The sequence below is a fragment of the Rhodnius prolixus genome, unplaced genomic scaffold (assembly GCF_049639745.1).
Source record: "Rhodnius prolixus isolate KJV_2025 unplaced genomic scaffold, Rpr scaffold_9, whole genome shotgun sequence".
Lineage (NCBI taxonomy): Eukaryota > Metazoa > Arthropoda > Insecta > Hemiptera > Reduviidae > Rhodnius > Rhodnius prolixus.
Window position 1 is genome coordinate 23295171 of NW_027411604.1, and position 20697 is coordinate 23315867.

At 35.1% G+C, this 20697-nt stretch overlaps 1 protein-coding gene across 3 annotated transcripts in view; it reads left to right on the forward strand.

Moving 5' to 3' along the window:
- Positions 1 to 20697, forward strand: part of LOC141454485 (uncharacterized) — a 125532-nt gene that overhangs the window by 60238 nt on the left and 44597 nt on the right. The gene's annotated exons all lie outside the window — the stretch shown is intronic.

The following is a 20697-nucleotide window of genomic DNA, read 5'->3' on the forward strand; positions in this document are numbered from 1 at the left end:
CCAAGCACAGAGTCTCTCTTCATTGGTTCATTGTTTACACAGCCAAAGCACCGTACGAGTACACTTACTGTGTTTAACCCCAGGACACATCACCCAGTTCTTTTCATGCTCTCTCCAGATCTTGTCACTGAGAGCCTCATGAACTGCACCCTTGGTGACCCCCAAGACAGGTTCTGGGCCAATGAAAGGAGTGTTAACTCCTTTCTTGGCCGGCTGATCGGCTGTTTCATTCCCCTTGATCTCCACATGACCCTGCATTCATTCCAGCCAAACTTTATATTGTGCCAGGTAATTACTTTACTTTTTTCTGTCTCTTCTCGATTTTAGTCGAAAACCCGTTATCCAGAGTAGAATTTGACACAATTAGTTCAAAATTGAACTCAATCTACGATAAGTTCAGTATAGCATTGCCTTTCTGCAATAAAATGCACTAATCTTCTGTAAATCAATCCAAGAAAAACTATAGGATGTTGATGACAGCTGGCAAAGGTGGTTTAAGGCTCACTTGAAGCCTTTGTAAATAAATTTGTCTACATTATCTTGTATGAAGGTGTTTGTTTGGACTCAATTCTAGGTTTTCAACGCTTCTTTTCAATGATAACTTCACTGCTTCAGTGATAATTTGTTGCTGAAGCGTTGTATTCACTACTTTATTTGAAAAGTAATCGTACTAGAAATGTTAGTAACACTAAATATCGTATAATTTCTAGCTGAATACGGTAATAAGAAGCTTTAAAACGTAGCGCGGTACTTTCAAAATATAAATCTTTAGCAATGATCGTATGGTAAGTGATTGTGTGATACGGCTGGCCTGCCATTGGTTGCTAGCATTGTGTTGATCTTCAAATGCGGTTAATGTTCCCCGTAATCGTGCGGTAATCAATATCGAAACACAAATTACAAATAATTCATCAACAAAACCGTTTTTTGTGAGGTATTTTTTTTTCAGCTTCTTTAAAAAATTAAAAAATTTCCAAATTTAAAATCTACAATTTTGAAAATCCTGTCTCCAAAATTTGGCACGATTAAATGTTCCTTAAAATAGTAAGATTCCAAACATGTAGCAATTGATGATGTGATACCGATCAAGTAGGCAGGCTGAAAATGTCAATTTTTTTTTACTAAAAAGAAGTAACTTTTCTTGAAAGGTTTTCTTTTTCTCCTTAAGGAAATCAATTCTGATCCAGGATACAATTCGGCGTTCCTTTTGGCTGGTACTTTAGAGTCACTAATGACTTTTCTAACTATGACTTTTTGGAAATGAATATCTCTAACTTGGAAAATTCGACTTAAAAAGTGAACGTCCTTCAATAACCTTCAGATTTTTCTAAAATGGGAAGTAATTTTTGAGAAAATTCGAGTAAAAAAATAAGATTCCAGTCGCCTGTTAAAATCTGGATCTAATTTGGATTTTAATTAACATCGTTCAGGCTTTTGAAATGTTAATTACAAATTTAGCATCCAAATACACTTCTTCTACTTCTTAAGATATTGCTGACTTACTGATCTTCTCCCGCACTTCGTACTCTTAATTTCGAATATAGGACCTTGAATCATCTACTTCTTTTAATTAACCATTTTTTTTGCAGACATTTATTCTCATTGTTTCATCGTTTTCTTTAAAAAAATAATTTTAAAAACAGAAAAAACTATTTGAACAACCTTGCCACCTTATCTCGCTTGCTTCCTGGCCTTCGCTATGTAAACGTTATTCTATAATATAATTATAAAGTCTAATATATAATGTGCCGTTTTAAAAAATTATATAATACATTTCAAAAAATGCGATAACTACTTTTTTATTTGGTTTTTTGTTTTAATTTCATTGGGAATTTACAACTAAAAGAATAGATCTTTGGCAACAAGCGGGACCTAGAGTTTCTTGAGGGAAGGACCATCACTCCATCCATCATTCGAAATAAGAAATTCATTTACTGACTCCTAACGCCTAAGAATCATTGGGGCGAGAACTCTTTTAGTCATCTAAATAGGGCTGTTTGGAAGGGATAAAGAAAGAGGTAGCGATGAATTAGTGATTGGATTTAGCTGATTGGATGTGGGAATCAGATTCTTTCAAATCGAGCTGAAATGATGTCTTTTTGATGAAAGAGGGTATGTGTAGATCATTATGAATGGTTCTATTGAACGCAAAAGCATTTGTTATTCGATGGCGAATTTTTTGGGGAAGGTCCTTTTTTATGATTGATAGCGATATATACGCATATACGAGGGTCGTTTGAAAAGTCCGTGCAAAAATAAAAACTACTCAATTTTTTGGGGTAAACCTTTTTTATTTTTCAACATAGTCTCCTTTTAGGCTTATACACTTCGTCCAGCGCTGCTCTAGTTTGTTGATCCCTTCCTAATAATAGGATTTGTCCAAGTCTGAAAAATAGCCATTCGTTTCTGCAATCACCTCCTCGTTTGAATAAAATCTTTTTCCCGCCAGCCATTTCTTCATATTGGGGAACAAATAGTAGGGAGCCAAGTCTGGAGAATAGGGGGGATGTGAAACGAGTTGGAATCCTATTTCCATTAATTTTGCGACCACAACTGCTGAGGTGTGAGCTGGTGCGTTGTCGTGATGGAAAAGGACTTTTTTGTGGGCCAATCGTGGGCGTTTTTCTTGCAGCTCGGTTTTCAAACGGTCCAATAACGATGAATAATATGCACCTGTAATAGTTTTACCCTTTTCCAGATAGTCGATGAGGATTATTCCTTGCGAATCCTAAAAGACAGTCGCCATAATCTTTCCGGCCAAAGGAACGGTCTTCGCCTCTTTTGGCGCAGATTCCCCCTTGGTAACCCATTGTTTAGATTGTTCTTGGGTCTCAGGAGTGTAGTGATGTATCCATGTTTCATCCACAGTGACGAAACGACGCTTAAAGTCCTGCGGATTCTTCTGGAACAGCTGCAAACCGTCCTTGCACGATTTCGTTTTTGGTCAAGCGTGAGCAATCGCGGCACCCATCTTGCGGATAGCTTTGTCATGTCCAAATGTTGTTGCAAAATATTATGTACCCGTTCATTCGAGATGCCCACAGCACTAGCAATCTCACGCACCTTCACTCTTCTGTCATCCATCACCATATCATAGATTTTATCAATGATTTCTGGAGTAGTAACCTCAACAGGGCGTCCAGAACGTTCAGCGTCACTTGTGCCCATATGGCCACTCCGAAAATTTTGAAACCACTTATAAACTATTCTAATCGAAGGTGCAGAGTCACCATAATGTTTATCAAGCTTCTCTTTAGTCTCCTGAGGCGTTTTGCCTTTCATAAAGTAGTGTTTAATCAACACACGAAATTCTTTTTCGTCCATTTTTTGAAAATCACTCGACTTCCTCGATTCAAACGAATGCCAAACACAAAGAAATAGACCGATCTGGCTGAAACTTGGTGTGTGTTCTTCCAAGAGATGCTACTAAGTAAACATAACCTCGATACGCGCCAGTGGTGCTATCTTTCTGACTTTGCACGGACTTTTCAAACGACCCTCGTATTAGAATGCTTGGTTTAACGCTACATTTTGAATCGTTAAGACAAGAGCGGTTCCAATAATTCCTTGAAATCAGTATCTTGTTGTTTAATTTCGGTTTTATTCGTCTTGTAAATAGTGGGACTGGCAATTGGTAACCTTTTTTTGCGCTCGTGTCTTTTGAGGCTTGTCTGGGGATTGCCCTTCAGTACCTAATTGATATAGAATTAAAGTAACGAACTTATATGGGCCAGGAAGTGCTGTCTGATATAAGGGTATTTAAGAGCTAATGGCTCTTATAATAAAGGCTAAGCGGTAATATGGAAATAGAATAACCGCTTCCATCATCCACCACTCAACAGGAATATAACTTCGGAAAGATTCAGATACTTTTTTCCCAGCCACTTTACCCTATATTCGGTCAGGACTGGACAGACACCTACATAGTGATACAAATCCTCCTGTTCTTCTCTATTACACAGGGCACATCATCTCTGTCGCTCTGATCTACTTACATTGTTACTATGAGAGATTAATTGCCCACGTAATTTAAAGAACACTCTTATAAAGTTCCAAGTTATTTACATCACTTATGTAGCGCCTGCCTGCTGGATCCAGCATTAAATCAGTTTACCTCCAATATATTATTTCCGGTAAAACCAAAATTTAGAAAATTTAACCCGAACTGACAAAGAGTTAGTAAAATTAAAGAAATAAAATACTAAACGCTAAGACATTCAGTTGTTACTCTTCAGTTGTATAACCCCGCTTCCTAACAAAAAAACGTTCTTTATTCTGGTTAATGGTACCAGCCCCCGTTGTGTCACCAACAGTTATGAAAACAAAGAGGAAGGACATTATGCGGAAAGAGTACTAAGAGGTATCACCGCCGCAAATTGTGTAAGCGTTCCTCCTCAAGTCAAACAATTCAACTGTGACCCTAATTTTAAAAAAACACACAATTACTTCGCGGTCATTAATAGTTTATTAGAAAAGACGTTCACGCCTTGTTGCGCGCGCAAACCTACACACGTGCATATAGTGTTCGCGTGGCCTTAACAAACATAAAGAAGTCTTGAATTATTAAGTCATGCATGATAAGATGGTGGCGGATGAACACGTGCCAAACTGTATGCTTAAAATGTTTTTTGCTCAATTAATTTCGTAAAAATTTTTGTTAATGTTCTCTTAGTCACTTTTAATATTTATAATAAAGTAATTTTAGGGTATTTTGTAATTTAGTTCTACAGCCTAAATCTCCTTCTATGCAATTACAGGGCTTAGTGACACACAAATTATTTTCGGACTAGGAATAATTAAATGCTTAAATGTGAAAGCTACAGAATTTTTATTCTGCAACATAAATGTTGGATAAATAGCAATTCCCCAAGGATTCTCGCATTAAATTTTCGGATCCTACCTCCCATCATCTTGAATGGAATCCTTAACATGGAATCCCCCATACTACGAGGGTCGTTTGAAAAGTCCGTGCAAAAATAAAAACTACTTAATTTTTTGGGGTAAACCTTTTTTATTTTTCAACATAGTCTCCTTTTAGGCTTATACACTTCGTCCAACGCTGCTCTAGTTTGTTGATCCCTTCCGAATAATAGGATTTGTCCAAGTCTGAAAAATAGCCATTCGTTTCTGCAATCACCTCCTCGTTTGAATAAAATCTTTTTCCCGCCAGCCATTTCTTCATATTGGGGAACAAATAGTAGTCCGAGGGAGCCAAGTCTGGAGAATAGGGGGGATGTGAAACGAGTTGGAACCCTATTTCCATTAATTTTGCGACCACAACTGCTGAGGTGTGAGCTGGTGCGTTGTCGTGATGGAAAAGGACTTTTTTGTGGGCCAATCGTGGGCGTTTTTCTTGCAGCTCGGTTTTCAAACGGTCCAATAAAGATGAATAATATGCACCTGTAATAGTTTTACCCTTTTCCAGATAGTCGATGAGGATTATTCCTTGCGAATCCCAAAAGACATTCGCCATAATCTTTCCGGCCGAAGGAACGGTCTTCGCCTTTTTTGGCGCAGATTCCCCCTTGGTAACCCATTGTTTAGATTGTTCTTTGGTCTCAGGAGTGTAGTGATGTATCCATGTTTCATCCACAGTGACGAAACGACGCTTAAAGTCCTGCGGATTCTTCTGGAACAGCTGCAAACCGTTCTTGCAACACTTCACACGATTTCGTTTTTGGTCAAGCGTGAGCAATCGCGGCACCCATCTTGCGGATAGCTTTGTCATGTCCAAATGTTGATGCAAAATATTATGTACCCGTTCATTCGAGATGCCCACAGCACTAGCAATCTCACGCACCTTCCCTCTTCTGTCATCCATCACCATATCATGGATTTTATCAATGATTTCTGGAGTAGTAACCTCAACAGGGCGTCCAGAACGTTCAGCGTCACTTGTGCCCATATGGCCACTCCGAAAATTTTGAAACCACTTATAAACTGTTCTAATCGAAGGTGCAGAGTCACCATAATGTTTATCAAGCTTCTCTTTAGTCTCCTGAGGCGTTTTGGCTTTCATAAAATAGTGTTTAATCAACACACGAAATTCTTTTTCGTCCATTTTTTGAAAATAACTCGACTTCCTCGATTCAAACGAATGCCAAACACAAAGAAATAGACCGATCTGGCTGAAACTTGGTGTGTGTTCTTCCAAGAGATGCTACTAACTAAACATAACCTCGATACGCGCCAGTAGTGCTATCTCTCTGACTTTGCACGGACTTTTCAAACGACCCTCGTAGACTGAAAAGACAAGAAACTAACCAACGCTACAAAACTTCTCGCCAGACTACTTGACAAACGATCTAAACTCAACTTACAAAACAAAAGACTCTTATACCTGTTGTTAATACGCCCTATTTGATCATACGGCATCGAAGTATGGGTGACCGACTAAGCGTTCCAACTCACTACGGCCTCCAGACATTACAGTCAAAAAATACTTCGAAAACTTCTTAACGCTCCGTTCTACATTTCTAACCTCACCATTCATAATGACCTCAAAAATCCCTTTCATTAAACGACCTTACTAAAACTCCTTTCTTAAAATTTCATTCCTTTACAGCAGTTCATCCTAATCCTTTAATTGAACACTTATCTTCTTCCAAATATGGAAGGTTATCTTCCAAGGAGATTGAAGAGAAGATGGCCCCGCGATCTACTCTCTTCATAAAATCATAGCGATCTGTTCATGTTAATGGAGTGTCGCCACTGGGTGCCTTCTCCAATCTACATTCAAGACATTACATATTTAGACAAGCAACATTTGCTTGTTGCAACAACCGTTGCAGTTGCAAATTTCAATAAAAGATTTAAAAAAAAAAAACATTTCGTTTTAAAAAAAGTTTAAAACTAAAATTATGGTTATGAATTAAAACTGTTCGGTAGGACAGTTGTATAAGAGTTGATCGTCAAAAAAACTGCACGAAAAAGCGTAACATTGAAAAAACACCCAACTTTGACAATTTTTTTCTCTTTTTCTATAAAAGATAAAATTCCCTAATCTTCTTTATAATATAGGACAAATCCTCCTTTATAACTGTAATTTTTTGTAACAACCCAGATCTAATAAATTTTGAGAAAAAAGTTGCTGAATATGATATGAGTAGAGAATAAACTTTGGCTTTCTACGGATAGATGAAATCGGTAAAAGAGTATAGATCCCTGTGAGTTCTAACCACATTTTCTTTATTATCTAATCTATATTGTAAGATATTTGCAAAACCATATCCTATGTTGGATAGAAAGTTGGCTTATCAAGATCCTTTTACAACAGGAAATACAATAATTAACTCGAAGTTTTCACAAATTTGTCAAATTTTTTTTGTCGATTAAAACTTGAAAAATTGAACAAATTGCCTCTTAGATAATAAAGTTTTGTGATGCAGTAATTTTAGAAAGAGGTTATTTTAGGTTTTCTTTATATTTTACTTGCTCCACCATTTCAAAAAAGCTTGAAGGAAAACATTTTTTAACAAAAATTATGGTAAATAAATTTGAAAAAGTGTTTTTTTAGTTATTAATTAATTTACAATTTTTAATTAATTAATTTTTAATTTTATTTTTAATTTTCCCCAATTTCTTGCAAACCAAAGCGGAACAAACGTTATCAATTCAACTTTTTCCCTAAAATTAGTATTTTATTTATTTATTTTATTTTTTGTTATAAAGTTATCTATCATTTATTAAATAAATTATAAATAAGTAAATATTTTTTAGTTTGGAAGAGACGACTAGATAAGAGAACATCAATATGTTGCTGCTGTGTGGGCATATTTGTTATCTTTGTAATTTTGCATTTACAGATATTATTATTAATTTCATTTTTTAGTTTATAGAAATAATTAAAAACTTTTCCATATTAATTACAGATTTTTAAAGAACAAAAATATTAATTTAAAACCAGTTGTTGGGTCAGTTGTATAAGGGTTGATCGTCAAAAATGTGGATGAAAATGGGTAACGTTGAAAAACATCCAAATTTGACTTCTTTTTTTCTATAAAAGATGAAATTCCCAAATTTTCTTTTGGAATTGGTATCAATGTAACAAAAATTCTTTTAACATTTTGGGCCATTATCTAACAGTTCTAGTTCTATGTGTACTGAAAAGCTTTCCTCGCTTTACCTAAGTTGTTTTGGCGGAGTTGAATTTTATAGTTCTGTTATAGTTATACAAATAGTTTCCATATTTTTAGTTTTATTTGTCATTGTTTGATAAACAGTCTTTTTTTTTTTGACCGGATGTTACCAATATCTTTTCAAATCCCGATATAACAATTAATTTCCCGAAGACAGTTTAGCCAACCTCACAATTATTTACTCGCCTAAATAATTTCTTTTATAAATGGTTTTTCTTCAAGATAACTGGGAGCCATTATTTACATTTCACACTTAAATTTTATTTAAAACCCCAAAGTAACAAAAATTATGTTTAAAACAATAAGATTAAATAGTAGTTGAGAGAGGAGCCACCTTTGAACAGTTTTAATTTCTCGCCAAATATTTAAAACATTTATGATTGGTAATTTTCCCCATATTTTGTGGTAGAACTGTTGTACGAGGGTCGTTTGAAAAGTCCGTGCAAAGTCAGAGAGATAGCACTACTGACGTGTATCGAGGTTATGTTTAGTTAGTAGCATCTCTTGGAAGAACACACACCAAGTTTCAGCCAGATCGGTCTATTTCTTTGTGTTTGGCATTCGTTTGAATCGAGGAAGTCGAGTGATTTTCTCACGCTTGACCAAAAACGAAATCGTGTGAAGTGTTGCAAGGACGGTTTGCAGCTGTTCCAGAAGAATCCGCATGACTTTAAGCGTCGTTTCGTCACTGTGGATGAAACATGGATACATCACTACACTCCTGAGACCAAAGAACAATCTAAACAATGGGTTACCAAGGGGGAATCTGCGCCAAAAGAGGCGAAGACCGTTCCTTCGGACGGAAAGATTATGGCGACTGTCTTTTGGGATTCGCAAGGAATAATCCTCATCGACTATCTGGAAAAGGGTAAAACTATTACAGGTGCGTATTATTCATCGTTATTGGACCGTTTGAAAACCGAGCTGCAAGAAAAACGCCCACGATTGGCCCACAAAAAAGTCCTTTTCCATCACACCAGCTCACACCTCAGCAGTTGTGGTCGCAAAATTAATGGAAATAGGGTTCCAACTCGTTTCACATCCCCCCTATTCTCCAGACTTGGCTCCCTCGGACTACTATTTGTTCCCCAATATGAAGAAATGGCTGGCGGGAAAAAGATTTTATTCAAACGAGGAGGTGATTGCAGAAACGAATGGCTATTTTTCAGACTTGGACAAATCCTATTATTCGGAAGGGATCAACAAACTAGAGCAGCGCTGGACGAAGTGTATAAGCCTAAAAGGAGACTATGTTGAAAAATAAAAAAGGTTTACCCCAAAAAATTAAGTAGTTTTTATTTTTGCACGGACTTTTCAAACGACCCTCGTATAATTAACAGAGTTTTCCTTCGTTTTTGATTGTTTGGTAAAGTCAGTGGGTGAATTCTACCAGTGGGGGCAGATATTAACATTTGACACAACGTTTTTTAAATTAAAAAATTATAGATATGTACGTAAAGTACCAACTGTTTATTGATATAGATCTGTTAAGAAGACTTGAAAGTTGTAGAAAACAAAATAGAAAGGTTCAATAATACGATTCTGTGCACTCTGTAATAGAAAATGTAAATTCTGTTCAAATCTGCCACCCTCTCCACTACATCGAGAAAAAACTATCAGAACCTGTTATATTGGAACGTAGCGTTTAAAATTGAATAACTGGTTGCAATTAAATTATAAAATAGTTCTGACCAGTTAAAAAACTAGTGACGTAAATAAGATGTGAGCAATCATGCAGTGGACAATCTATGTTTACTTATGACAAGTCATGCACGGACCAAAAGCACGTGATCATACCGAGGACATTTTATCGTAAACACGAGAGATACCATAATTGGACTGAATTGTCCTCTTTTTTTTTATTTCTTTTAATAAAAAATGAGTAGCATGTAATGAGAATGAAAAGTTTATTTCATGATACATTTAGTTTGGGCCACAAAAATTTAGTTTGTCGTGTGTAAAGCTCAAGAAGTATTGTAAGGAAATCTTGTAAATAAATTGTCAATCAAGTCTGTCAGTTCAGTTCAACTTCTGGCATAGCGGTTACTTAATAAATCATTTATATTAGTGGCAGTGGTTGTAACATCTTATATGAAAACTTGTGCCACCGTGATATCTGTGACTTAACAGAATATCATGATACAGGGTGTTCATTTTAAGACGGTTCAAATGCATTTCATGCTTAAACAGTTGATCTGAACAAAAATTTGTTGCCCATCACCTCTAGTTTCAGAATATGTGACTTGATTTTTAGATTTCTGCCCGCATATGCGGCAGACGCGTGTCCAAAACTGAGGGTTCGCAGTAGACCCCCATTTTCATATACACAGTTTTAAAGAGTATAAAAAGTTATAAGAAAAAAACCGGAAACCGCAATTCGATATCTTCAAAATTAAAGGTGCTAGGCCATTTCAAAAATCTGATATTTATTAATCATATTTCAATTTTTTAACTTGTTATCAAAGAGAAAGAAGAGCACGCGATAGGTCATTTTTATGTATTTTTTCCTCCCCTTTCTACTGAAAATATTGCCAAGGCAGTAAAGCTAGTATTTTTCTTAATAACGGGAAATAAGTCGTTTTCCGAGTGATTTTTCTAAGCAATAATCAAATGTTAAGAGCTTTAGATGTTCACAAGCCTAGACAAAAGAGCTAAAAAATAATTTTACTTCTTTTACAAACAAGAAAATTTAATAATTTTTTGTTAATTTTGGGAGAGTTGCGTTTAATTACCAAAAAAAATTGGAAACCTCCTGCCACATATTTAGGTGATCAATATCTTTCATTTAAAGGATCAAACTTATTCCTTAATTTATCAAATAATGCACTTTACGCAACTTGTGCAGCATGTACTGGTGCCTTCAAAGGTGCCTGCTCAAATTTTTCTTCAGCCATTTTTTGCTCAAATCAACCGTTTAAGCATGAAATGCATTTGAGCCGTCTTAAAATGAACATCCTGTATCTACAGTGGCTCCCACTAAGTAAGCCCTCCACTTTCTCGGTGAGGAAACAAAGCTACCAGCTATTCTAAGAACAGAAATATACAGCAAGGTATAGGAAGTAGTCACAGTGATCAACTACTTCTTCAGATAGTTCCTTAACGTTCTGAAGAAAATTCCTAGAAGAGGAGTCTAAGTAGAGAATATAACTAACACATGGTTACTACAAGACCGTGAAGGAAACGAGGAGTTTTTCAACACATCTGGGGCTTCCCAGATGTTCTAAGACAAGCTCCTCCTAGACAAAAACAAAGTACCAAGCTCTCCAGACTTATTTGGACTTATCAAAGAGAAAGAAGAGCACGCGATAGGTCATTTTTATGTATTTTTTCATCCCATTTCTACTGAAAATATTGCCAAGGCAGTAAAGAGATCTTAATCTAGGATGTGAAAAGAGCCGATATTAAGATATAATCTTCTTGAGTGCTCGTGAGCACGTTTTCTTGTAAAACAAACGTAATTTCTCATACGAAGATAAAAGGAATCCTGGAAAATGATATACCATTTGAAAGCCCATTAAGAAAGGAAACTTTTATAAAAAGTGCCAGCACCTAGGTCTGATAATGATCACGTAAGGGCCTAATGAGTTTTCTTAAAAATTTCGATTACTATTATTTTTCCAGCATCCGGAGGAAGATTGAGGCTGTTTGGAGAATAACTTATGGTTCGAAATGGTATCAATTTTTAGAAAATTTATCTGTCTTTCTAACCGTGTCATCAGAATCGAATTTGGACTAAAACTTTCTGAGTAATAACATTTTTATTGGAAAAAAGTAATGATTTTAGAAAAAAACTTTAAAGTGACGTCACTGTTAAAGAACAGAGGAAAATATGAAGTTGGCCGGTACGTCATTGAACTCCACTTTAGATGTACTTCTGGTTCACCCTGTATATAGGCAAAACCAAGGTAGTTTAGTTATTTGGTTTGAACCAGATTGTTCAAGCCAAACTTTGCGAACTAAAATTTTACAAAATTGCGTTCACTCTAGAATGAATTACTGGTCATTAGTCTACTAACTCATAATGCATTTCATTTACCGCTCCAAAAGTACGAAGCGTAAGATTATCCGTTTAACATGAACGGTTTATGCTTTGTATGTAACTAAAACTGCATCATCTTCATATAGCATCACCACGGTTCTATTGATGATTAAATTTGATGACATTTAGATTTTATCAGTGCACTTTTATCTCGATTCCTTTATATTATTAGTTCTTTTTCTTTTTAATGATTCACATCTTTTGGATTAAGCGTCAATTTGTGCTTTCTTAAATGTCATTTATAATCATTTTTATGATACGGTTGACGGAATTCCATGCCGTACATTACTTGATTTTTTTTCCTCAATGTATTTTTCTTTATTGTAAGTACAGTTTTAGTATAACTGTAAATGTGCAGTCCATATCTTTGTTTTGCACCGTCGTAGAACGCATGTTTATTGTATCCTTGAACGGTTTCGAATTATTTCATCAGTTTGGTGTAGAGAATTTGGCTTCAACAATGATTCTATCTCACACTGCACTTACTGACTTATTGTTTCAAGATAAGCGATATGAATAGTGATTTTTTTTACCTATGAATTTCGCTAACGAAAACGAGTTACCACACATCAAATTATATCTTTGCAGGCCCTTCGTTTATTCAGTATAAGCGTGTTTAGGCTAATATAGCTGAAGAAATAGCTAGCCCACTCACTTCCTTTTGGGTCTTCTAGAATAAATCCAGAGGAATCGCATTTCCTTATCCGAAAGAATACCAAACTGTAGATTCTGGCAGACGAATTTCAATCCAAATCGTAAAATACTAATTTACATATTTCTTTTTTATTTTTCTTTAATTTTGTAAATCAAGCATTATTATTATACTGAACTATAGATGTAAATTCGTAATGTGCATTGCATTGTATTGTTGCTGTTAGCGGAGACTTCTGGACATAATCAAACTTTACCGGTTTATTATTTTTGTAATTATTTATTTTTTAAATATAAATATTTTTCAATATAAGATTGATAATCGACTTTTAATTCAACTTCGTACTTCGGGGCGCACAAAGACAGTAAGACAGACTTCTGATTGCACACGCCTGCTTTAGAGCACAAGAAACTTCAAAAAAAAAAAAATCGATAGATCCATTATCGATAAAATTTCTTTAAAAAAAGACTGAAAAATCGATTTAGTATAAACTTGGCTAATTTTATTTTATTCGAAAACTGTTTTTATCAGCTCTTTCGGAGGCCCTAATTCCAAATATCAAATTTGGGAATACACTATTATTGTTTAAAATAGAGGAAAAAGTTTTATTGTTACTGGGTTCGAATCCCGTTCTCTAGACTTTAGATTTCCAACTCACTACGCCTCCAGGCATTACAGTCAAAAATACTTCGAAAACTTCTTAACGCTCCGTTCTATGTACGAGGTGTGTTCAAAAAGTAACGGGAATTTTTAAATTTCGCGGGTTTGGAGAGTCTGATTGTAATTTTTATTTTTTATTATGTTGGTACACATGCCCCTGAAGTACGATAAAATTTTCAGTAATATTCATTGTTTACTTCTTAAGTGGCAGCCGTTAAGGTTAGACGTGTTTTTCGAGCTTGGCGATTTTTGTTTGTTAAAAAAAATGGATCAAAGAATTTGTATTAAATTTTGCGTAAAAAATGAAATAAAGTGTAATAAAGTGTGTGAAATGTTAATAAAGGCATATGGTGAGTCTGCTATGAGTAAAACAAGGATTTACGAGTGGTATAAGCGTTTCCAAGATGGCCGCGAAAACGTTGAAGATGACGAACGACCTGGACGTCCAAGCACATCAACAACCGATGAAAACGTGAAAAAAGTGAAAGAAATGGTTATGAACGATCGCCGAATCACAATCAGAGAAGTCGCTGATGATGTTGCCATATCAATTGGCTCATGCCATGAAATTTTTTCGGATGTTTTGGGTATGAAACGTGTGGCAGCAAAATTTGTTCCAAAATTGTTGAATTTCGAACAAAAACAGCGGAGAATGGAAGTTGCTCAAGAGTCACTCAATGAAGTCGACAACGATGCGGATCTACTGAAACGTGTTATAACAGGTGACGAAACATGGGTTTACGGATATGATGTCGAAACTAAGGCTCAATCGTCCCAGTGGAGGCATTCTGGATCGCCAAGACCGAAAAAGGCTCGACAAGTGCGGTCGAATGTGAAGGTTATGCTCACTGTGTTCTTCGATTTTAATGGCATAGTGCATCATGAATTCTTGCCACAAGGTCAAACAATCAATAAGGAGTACTACCTACAAGTTCAACGCCGTTTGCGTGAAGCAATCCGAAAAAAACGCCCTGATTTGTGGCAAAACAATTCATGGATTTTGCACCACGATAATGCACCTGCTCACACTTCATTGCTTGTTCGTGAATTTTTGGCCAAAAACAAAACTTTAACGATGCCCCAGCCTCCATATTCGCCAGACATGGCTCCATGTGACTTTTTTCTATTTCCAAACATAAAGAGAACATTAAAAGGCCGTCGTTTTACAAGCATAGATGACATTAAAAGCGAATCGCTGAAAGCTATCACAAAGATCGAGTTTCAGAAGTGTTTCGAGGATTGGAAAAAGCGCTGGCACAAGTGTATTGTATGCGAAGGGGACTACTTTGAAGGCGACAATATTAATGTAGATGAATAAATAAATATTTTTTTCAAAAAACGAAAATTCCCGTTACTTTTTGAACACACCTCGTATCTAACCTCACTATCCATAATGACCTCAAAATCCCTTTCATTACAGATCTTGCTAACACTCGTTTCATCAAATTTCATTCCTTTACAGCAGCTCATCCTAACCCTCTCATAGAACACCTATCTTCCTCCACATTACCAGGTAATCCTCTAAGGAGATTGAAGAGAAGATGGCCTCGTGATCTTCTCTCAGTATAGCAAAACACGTTACTGGAGTGACACCACTGGGTGCCTTCTCCATTCATGATTCCCTGTTATTTCTTTTTCTTTCACCATATCTGCTTGTTGCAACAACTGTTGCAGTGGCAAATTACAATAAAAGATTAAAAAAAAAAAATTATTTAATATTTAAACGTGAGAAGTTTGTGGTAACGTAAGTTTTTTTTCTAGTCGCCTCCGTCCACGATACCTAATTTGGTAGTTAGACGTAAAGCCTGCCTAAATAAAATAGATATTACTTACTGATTATGATCAAAAAACCCTTATACAAACTGTCCTATAGGGTATAAGGGTTGATCGTCAAAAAACTGTACGAAAAAGCGTAACGTTGAAAAACACCCAACTTTGACAATTTTTTGTTTCTCTTTTTCTATGAAAGATAAAATTCCCAAATTTTCTTTAAAAATTTAGGGCAAACCCTCCTTAATAACTGTAATTTTTTTGCAACAACCCAGGTCTAATAGTTTTTGAGAAAAAAGTGGCTGAAAATGAGCAAAAACAGCTTTTTCAAAAATTGGTCTTGTTCTTGTTCTTCTTGTTGTTGTTACCTTTTTTGTAAACTTACATTAATATTTAAAAAAAACTAACTAACCACACTTTGTAGTGTACAAATAAAGGAAAGTTTTTTAACTTCAAGAATAAGTATACTTCATATGAATAAATACTTTTAAGAGTTGAAATATGTGTAAATAGGTGCAATGCTAAGCAGTAATGCCCTAAACCGTAGGCGTCTGTTGAAATGCACAACCAGTTCCACAGAATCTACTCTCAGCAGCTTTTTTTATTTTTTATTTTTTTTTATTTTTCAAACATTCAAGAGTTAGTATGAAGGAAAAGATGGCCAACACTCTGCTTAGCTAAGGATCGGTACCATCCCGAATAGATTACTAAAGCTGACACCGAGAACTAGAAAAAAAATAGCGTCCTAAAAAGAAGGCGTCCTATATTATATATATGAGATTAAAAAATATTTACGTTCTATGTGCATAAAAAAATTGTCTTTATTTTTTACTTTTTACTTCATCTTCCTCCTAAGTTAGAAAACGTAAAGCGAACGTGCTTATTTTATATTTTGAGATTAATATCTATTAATATAATAAATAACTATTTTAGAGTAATAATCTCTTTGCAACTGTAATCTCAGTATGGCTTCTTTCAGGTCTTTTACAAAAAATAATAGGAAAATTTACACCTGCTGCTCCGCTAGCGGATCCACCAACAAGCAAATAAACACAAAAATGGCGGCACAGGAGAAATCGTCCAGACCAGTCCACAATATTTCAGTCAACAATAGCCAAAAAAACTACCCTATTTCATTGTGTCGACATTTTATAAGAGAAGGAGCTTGGACACTCTTGGTCGCCTCACAGTGATCGAAGGGGATTTTCTGAAAAGAATGCTGATAGATTACAGAGCTACTAAGCGTTCACAACGATCACGCTCAAGACCGCGTGGTTTTTGCCCGTTCCACTTGCTTGCGAGTGTTACAATTGAAAACTCAAGTGGAATGGATTATGGGGCGTTTTAACCGTTCATGTACAGACATTACAAATGGCGACCTCGAAAATAAGTTAGAAGCTTGAAGAGTTTGGTTTTTTAATTTTAACCCCGTTTATAAGCAGTTATAATAAACTTTATTAATTATTGATAATGTTGATTTGTATTAAAAAAATATATATAGTTCAATTTTTATATTACATTTTCGTGGAGTATTTGTAAAATTTACGTTTAAATAAAATTAAAATTAATTAATGCAACCTAATAATGCATTAGAAAGTTCTTCATCTAGTTCCGATGAAAAGTGGAATGCAATTTTACAAAATCGCAATGGTGAAAAGCGAAAACTTAGGCCACGTATTATTAACTATCAAAGTGTAATTGGTCGTTATTCAGTGATTTAGTATGTGAAGGGATAAGTAATTTTTCATTTTATTACTTTTTTTTAGACTTTCGAGAAACACATTCTATTATTTACACGAGATAATACTTTCATTTAGATGATATAATTTTTTCGGTCGCCATCTTTGCTTTTAAAAATTGCGCCAAATTTCTGAACGCTCACTTCGACCCAGCTCTTAAGGTGGGGGGCGTTGTGAGCTTCGCGTGAGCGAAAATAATGGCGTCATTAGTGACGTTTTCGCCACGATCACAACGACCGCGGTTGTCATGTGGAACGCGTTGCTCAGGGTTTTTTTTTGTTTTTTTTTTTAATTTGAAGCAATACCTTCTATAGTATTTTAGGCTGCTCTAAAAGTTGAAAGACGTCCTCCAATTTTATGCTCAAATCATACAGCTCTCTGACAGTTACTTTCAAGTAATGGTTGGAACCTCTTTATCTACTTTTTTGAAAAGAGGAACCGGATATCCTGCGAAAGAGTATTCTAGGCGCTCAACTCCACTAAGTATACGTTGCAGATATCCCTATTGACCCTCATACTATCCTCTCAACGTATCCTTATCTCACTGCTCTATCCACTCCTCTAATCCTGACCCGGTAATCTCCATCAACAATGTGCAGAATCGCCTTACAAGTTTAGAGAAATTGTTTCACAGGTGTAAAATAATAATAAATAGAAATAAGTGTCGCCATATTACTATCACTCTTCGAAAAATAACACTGCCTCCACTATATTACCACTTAACCTCCCTCTCCCCCAAGCTCTGAAGTCGTCCGCCGTCGGGTCAGGAACAGTAGAGAGGATAGACCAGTGACATGGAAGCGTGGAGAGGATAGTATGATGGTCGATAGGGTTATCTGCAATATATATACTGTGTAGAATGGAGTACTTAGGCTGTTCATCGATAGAAGACTAATATGAAACCGTCATACTCGACTTAAGCGGAAAGAAAGGGAACGCACGATGCAGGAAACTCAGGACTATTAGCCAATAGATCCAGACTATCACTAAACATCTCTTGATGAACAGTCTAATCTGTAGAATCGAATATGGGATTCCACGCGAACCCAGAAGTACAACTGTATTATTTATGGCAAAATTGCCGTTCCATTAATAATAAATATAGGATTTTATAATGATATGGGTGAAGGTAATGGAATTTGGGTTAATGCCTTCGGAGAATACTCCTGTTCCAACATTTTTAGTGTAACCTATCATCAATCCATCGGCGATATAACCATGAAGCAAACAGTTTTCCTGATACCACAGAACGACACGCGTTTCCTCGAGGATGATTTGCTAGTTTTGAAGTGACATTGGTGGTACTTTTCTGACGTTCGTGTGCGGATCACTTAGCTTACCACTTCACCACTGAATTAAAGGGTACTCTAGGTCTTATGGAGGATTCAAGGTTTGTCGTTTATCCATCTGTAACGCGAGGTATCCTATTGTGCCAGAAATAGGAAGCCCCTGGTGAATTTAACGCCAACACTGCTAGAGTATCTGAGGGTAAAAGTGATTTGAATTCATTTCTGTTCATTCACCTTATTCTCCAATTTTGTGTATCTTTGTTTTTCCTATTAAAGACTGACGTTCTTGGAGGTGCCTATAGGCTGAGATAGATTCGGTATAGGAATTTAGGATAGCAGCATTATCAGGTACGCTGTGAACAATGGCAGTCTCACAACAATTAAGACCGTACAGCTCTTAGTTCAGTTCTAACTCAGCTAAAAACCATCTTTGTCCTTCTTAGCCCTACAATCCATTGCCTCAAGAATCGCGTTCCCCAGTTCTTCGAGCCACCCAGCGACCATACAAGGCCAAATACCTTCTTCCTTCAAGAGTTAAGAGTAAAAATAAAAAATAAAAAGATGACATATTATTACACTATATTTTAATAACTTATCACTGTCAAGGTGAAGCCAATGACCTTTGTAACGAAAACAAAGAATTATACAGTAAGGTTAGCCGTTTATTTATTTACTAATTTCAATTTCACTATTATTTAGCAGGCATTGAACTCTTAATACATTTATCTCATATTTACGATCAAAAAATTCAATTTAAGATTTTTTTTGCTGATTTACCCCTCCCCTTTTGATTAAACAGTTTTTTACCTTCATCTTCGTGAAAATACTGAAAAATTACTGTAATTGAATATCATAAGAAATGTTAAAATTTACAAGTACCTTGAGTTTACAAAAAAACTGGTTTCTTAAGAGGTCTTCAGTGTGAACAAGGAGTCCAAATTTTAATGGGATTGATTTGGAATTTCCAGGTATATTGCTCCAAAAATTCTTTTTAAATCCTAAAAAAAACACAACAAAAATATTAGGATAACTTTTTTTTTCTGCAACCATGTAGGAATGTTCTCATTACTCAATTAAAATCAGCTGTGTAATGCCCAACTTTACCTCACTAGTGGGGAAAAATTCCCATTAGTGTCACTTTCCTCACTAGTGAGTGAAAGAACTTTATTGTGCTTCCTTGATATAAGAAGTTTTGTTATTAAATATTGTCTGAAAAACTTTAATAAGCTTATTTAAATTTATTTTATTTAAATAATTAAAAAACGAATATTAAAAAATAAAATAAAAATTGAAAGGAATATAGAAATAAAAATAATATTTTAATAAATAATTAGATATTTTTAATTATAACAGTTAAAAAGGTTATAGTGTTACCTTATAGAAATTTAAAATGGATTCTAGTGATTCCTGTTTAGTTTTTTATTTTAGTTAATAAATCTAATGGTTGCAGAAAAAATATAATATTTAACTCGAGTGTAAAGTATTTTCCTCACACTCGGCAATTTGCACTTGCACTCGCCTCGCTTCCCTCGCTCCTGCGTGGAAACCCTGCCTCGTGTGAGGAAAAGTACTACTTTCCGCACTTGTTAGATAAATAACTATTTTTCTCGAATTTCTCTCGCTTATAAAAAGAGAAAGTACTGCTATTGTTTCAAATTGGATTTTCGTAGGAAAGATACATTTTAAGGATTGCCTGAACTCAAACAACGGCATCGATTCCTCTTCTAACTTCATCTCTCCTATTTATCTACCAAGTGCTTACCAATCATTTTGTTTGAATATATTCACTGAAAATTGGTTAGCTCCCCAGTTCTGGATATTACCTTTAATTTTATCCCTTGTAGTACTCGTATTAATTGTATTACTGACAATAATATAATCTAGTCAGCATGTGTAGTGCGAGCGGTTATGAAGTCGAAATCTTTACACCAAACTGACTAATTTATCTCTGACGATAAATGAGAAAATGCGAAATCTGTCAGGGAATATGTGTGTTACGACGAATAATGTCAAACATACAATATTAGGGTGTTTAAAAAAAAAATTGACTTTTAAACTTTAAAGAGCGTCGGGTGGAAAATCAAAGTACATTTAAACAAAGAAGTTTCGTCCTTAATAGAGCAAAATCGATTAATATTTAGTGATCGATACCATTGATCAAAACATTTACTATCAATCAATCAATTTCAAATTATAACAATAAATACAAAATATTCCCTAATTTAGACGTTTTAGTAACCAAAATTATTTGTTTTTTTAAATTCTGTACGAAACACATAAAAAATTAAGTGATTTTAACGTTAATTAATCGAAATTTTTCAAAAATGTATATTTTTCTTAATATATATATTTTTTTTAAATACAGCTTCTTTAATTATTCATAACTTTAAAAGTAAAATGGCCATTAAAA